The 4726-nt window shown below is 55.8% G+C and overlaps 1 long non-coding RNA gene across 1 annotated transcript; it reads right to left on the reverse strand.

Moving 5' to 3' along the window:
• Nucleotides 1-770: 770 nt before the first annotated feature.
• LOC119960614 lies at nucleotides 771-2178 on the reverse strand. Its single transcript, XR_005459463.1, has 2 exons — nucleotides 2124-2178; nucleotides 771-1006 (listed from the first exon to the last, which is right to left on the reverse strand). It is a non-coding gene; the product is annotated as an uncharacterized LOC119960614 (long non-coding RNA).
• Between the last annotated feature and the right edge of the window lie 2548 nt (nucleotides 2179-4726).

Below are 4726 nucleotides of genomic sequence, written 5' to 3' on the forward strand. Positions count from 1 at the left end.
GGAAGAGATTGAAGATGGAACGTGGTCGGACGCCCTGGAGAGGGTGAATTTCTCCTCCTCTTGCGCACAGCTCAGCCTAATTCAGCTGATGGTGCTGCATAGGGCTCACATGACAGGGGCAAGGATGAGCCAGTTCTTCGGAGGGGAAGACAGGTGCGGGAGGTGTTCGGGAGGCCCTGCGAACCACACCCATATGTTCTGGGCTTGTCCGGCCTTGGAGTGGTTTTGGAAGGGGGTGGCGGGGACTTTGTCGGAAGTGGTTGGGTCTAGGGTCAGGCCGGGCTGGGGGATCGCGATCTTTGGGGTAGCTTCGGAGCCGGGAGTGCTGGAGACGAGAGAGGCGGCATTCTGGCCTTTGCGTCTCTAGTAGCCCAGCGCAGGATTCTGTTACAGTGGAGGGATATGCGGCCCCTGAGTTCGGAGGCCTGGGTCAACGACATGGCTGGGTTCATCAAGTTGGAGAGGATGAAGTTTGCCCTGAGGGGGTCGGTACAGGGGTTCTTTCGACGGTGGCAGCCCTTTCTCAACTTCCTGGCGAAGGGGTAGAGAGTGGTCGGTCTCAGCAGCAACTTGGGGGGGGGGGTTGGGGATGGTTAGGGGGTTTGTTTTTGCAGCGGTGGGTTTGCTATGTTGCTATTTTCTTCTTTCTTGTATTGCTGTTGGTTTTTTGTTATTATTTATTTTGGGGGGGTGAGTTCTTTTCTTGTGTTGGTGTGGAAACACACCTTGTTTGTTTTAAATTGTGGGGAGAAAATTTGTTATTGAAAAACTTGAATAAAAATTATTTTAATAAAAAGTAAAAGGGACACAGATTTAAGATTGTGAACAAGATCTACATGGGAGATAGGAGGTAGTCATTTTATACAGTGAGTGATAATGATATGTAACTCAATGCTTACACACAAAGGTCGATAATCTCCAGGTCCTGATAACTCGAATGGTGCTGTCAGAATTTGATGTGAGGATTGGTTGTGAGTTTCCTGTCTGCGAATCCCTTTCTAAGCCCCTGTGAAATAAGTTTACAAAAAGGCATCACCGTCAGTCCAGAAATGTAATTCAGGAAAGATAAACATTTCTCCTGGTTTAAATTTGCTGTGTGTAAATCCTCCCCTATTAATCCCCTATAAAAGGAGTTTCCAAAATTAATCACTGTCAGTCCAGAATAGAAATTTACAACATTCTCCCCTCCTGCTCCCTGATCCAGGATGATATACACACAAGTATATGATGGTGCACAGACAGGCATTGATTGACACACAGGATGACCAATGAACACACAGAACACAGCAGCCTGACAGGACACAGCCACGATAAAGCGAGAGGGCACTAGTTTTCCCGCTCTCTTGGGATGCAGCCTCTGACACAGTCAGAGCCTGTGAGCAACAACTAGAACATCCACCATGTGGTAGTAAGATAGTTTGGTCAGGTTAGCCTCAGGTCTCCAGTCAACTCAGCATAGTGTCAACCCACAGTTAAATTATGTTCAATAAAATAGAGTTGCATTTCTTCAAGTGTTGGAAGCCTGTCTCTCACTGCTACAGTAAACGCAGTCCTCGCAGACCCAGCTTGCCCGACACATCACCCCCAGCTGCACACTGTCCCTCGTCATCAGCAGTCCCCTGATTTGAGGGTGATGTTGACTCAGGGTTGTGAGTTTCTGCCCTGGGTCTTCATGTGACTGAACAGAGCCGCAGACCTTTGGACACATGGGGCAGGATGTCCAATGAGACACTGAAATCCCGAGAGCAGGATTTGCTTCCTTTTCTTTCCATCTCTGCCACCGCTTTGCATCAATAAGACATGCATCAATAAGACATTGGGAGTCAAAGACTAATCCAGTTTGATGGACAAGTTGTCTCCATTCTGAACAATGGGGAACAAGCCCCTCCCACTCATTGTGACATCGCCCCGACAAAGATGAGAAACGCGCATGCGCCCTGATTTACATCCAATAAAGATGGCGGCCGTTAACCCGAGCTGAAGATGAAGAGCTGCAGCTCCGCTCGGTACAAACTGGGTCCCGAAACTTTTTTCCGCGGTTTATGGCTCACAGCAGCTTTACACAACATTTCCACCCACCCCCACGATCTCTCGCTCCCTCCATATTGTTAATCACGTCTCACCAATTTCCGATCTGAAAAACACACCCTTCTCCTTCGCCATTACCCATACTGCGCATGCTTCAATCACAGCCTGGCCCCACCCCTCATTCACTCAGATTGGTTGGAGGACCAGCTGCCCTCATCAGTCGTCTGGTCCCGCCACCTCCTCCTATTGGTCAGAACCTGCCGTCAATCATCCGGGTATTGTGACGATGACAGATGGTAAGAGCGGCCACAGCCTCAGGCTGATAGGTGATTGTTCCTGTCTCAGCCCCTCCCCCTCCCTGCTGCCCTCTGTCCTCCCGCCCCTCTGCCTGAGGTGGGAGTGGGACCACCTGGGACTGCAGACGCTGCCCTCTGACCTCCCGCCCCTCTGCCTGAGGTGGGACCACCTGGGGCTGTTGTGAAGACCAAGGGCTTTGTTTTGCGTCCCACAGGGCTGAAGGGCGCCGTCCGCCTGCCTTTCACCGTCTGTGGTGAGTGTGGGGCAGCCTGGGATATTGTTTTAGGCCCCTCCAGGGCTGAAGAACGCTGCCCCGCTCTGCTGTTGCCCTGCAGCACCTTCCCTTGTGGCACCTGCTGTTGTGGTGCCACGTCCATCCCCCCTCCCCACACCCTTTCCCTACTACCCTGGTCTTAGATAGACAGCCGGACCGTACCAGGGGTGGGCATGGCCAGTACCCCAGGGGCATCCTCCACTCTGCCAAATGCAGGGCGGCCAAGAACCTATGCAGGGACGGCAGCCCCTCGACATTTCCGTTGACTCCGCGACCCCCCCTTCGCCTTTCCGACTACGAACACGGCAACTTAGGGTCAAATGTTATGCCCAACCCCACAATGACCATCGAGGTGTGCACCCTTGCGATGATCCGGGGTCTTTGGCCCCTCGGCCATCGTAGCCGCCTCCAGGATGTACGGCAAGGCCATCTTTTTCCTGCGGGCCGAGCAGACGGTCCACTATGTCCTGGAAAGGGGGCTCACTGTGAGCGGGACACACATGGTGGTGGACCCACTGGAGGCCATCGCCGAACGTGTGGTTCTTTCAAACGTGCCGCCCTACCTCCCCACCGAGCTCCTCCTCCCCCATCTCAAACTACTGGGGGAGGTCAGGACCAGAGTGGCGCCGCTGTCACTCGGCCTGCGGGACCCCTCCCTCCGCCATGTCTACTCCTTCCAGCATCAGGTTTTTGTCTGCCTGACTCGGGAGGAGATCACAGAGGGAGGTTTTGTGGTCTCCCACCAAGGGGAGGACCGTAAAGTGTTCTGGTCTGCGGATGACCTGCGGTGCCATGCCTGCAGAGGGCTGGGGCATATTCGCAGGAATTGCCCCACCCTAATGGCTGCCACCAACACCACCCCAGGGCAGTCGCAGCTGGCACTGCCTCCCCTCTCCTCTGCCACCTCTTTGTCTGCCTAGCAGCCGGCCCCTGACAACACCGCGGCTGCTGGCGGGGGGAGAGGGAACCTCGGCTAGACCTGTGGCGGCCTAAAAAGGCCAAACAGAAGATGGCACGGTGGTCAGACCGGGCCCATCCACACCTTGGTCCCATCATGGGTACTGACCCCATGTCTGTCCCAACCAACTCAGAGGCTGCAGCCTCACCATGGGACACCGCCTCCTCCTTGTAACAACCTGAGGTGCCTGGAGAGACCTCCACACCGGCTCCGGAGGGTGGTGGGGAGCCAGTGTCCCCGGGCTGGAGGCTGTTCCAACCTTGCCACAATCCCAGGGGCTGGCCAATGCGGGGAGGGGGCGGCGCGCTGCCGAGGGTCCTCCAGCAGTGGAGACCCTGCAGCGAGATCAGCCTGCCGCCTGTCCGGGCTGGAGGAGGTGGTGGATCTCGCTACCCCCTCCCCAGGCGAGCGGGGTTGGGTGTCTCCTGTGTTTATTCCCGTCACCCTGACGCCCAGCTCCATTAAAAAGGTCAAGGCGTCTCCTAGGCCGCCAAAGCGCCTGAGCTGCCATCGTCTACTGATCAGGCAGCCCCGGGGCCGGGCAGAGACGTGACCCCCGAGGGCTCGTTCCGCCCAGTCCAGTTTTACTCCTCGGTCACCTTTTGTTCATCGCCTGGGACTGGCGGCAGCCACCAGTGTCCTTGTATATTCGGGTCATGGGCGGGCAACGGCGAGGAAGGCTCCCCGCTCACAACACCCAAGCAGATGATGCCATGTTCCATCCCGGAGCTGTTCCTGGGGCCTGGCATCGACGGCGAAGGCGGGGTCCGAGCCGCCGCCATCTACGGACCCTGAATCGTGGGGGGAGCTGCAGGGAACCTGCCTGAGGATGATCCTGGGGGTGGGATGAAATGAAAATCACTTATTGTCACAAGTAGGCTTCAAATGAAGTTACTGTGGAACGCTCTGAATCGCCACATTCTGGCTCCTGTTCGGGGAGACTGATACGAGAATTCAGTCGTGCTGCTGACCTGCCTTTGTCTGATTTAAAAGCCAGCTATTTAGCCCTGTGCTAAAACAGCCCTGGGTCAACTCGGGCCAAGGGATAGACAGTGGGCCCACAGCGCCGGCCACACTCCACGTGGCGGGGGGCTCGGGCTCAGACAGTGACTGCTCGGAGGAGGAAGGCTGTTCAGTGGCGGGCCAGGAGGAGGATTTAGATGCTCTCT

Source organism: Scyliorhinus canicula, unplaced genomic scaffold (assembly GCF_902713615.1).
Source record: "Scyliorhinus canicula unplaced genomic scaffold, sScyCan1.1, whole genome shotgun sequence".
Classification (NCBI taxonomy): Eukaryota; Metazoa; Chordata; class Chondrichthyes; order Carcharhiniformes; family Scyliorhinidae; genus Scyliorhinus; species Scyliorhinus canicula.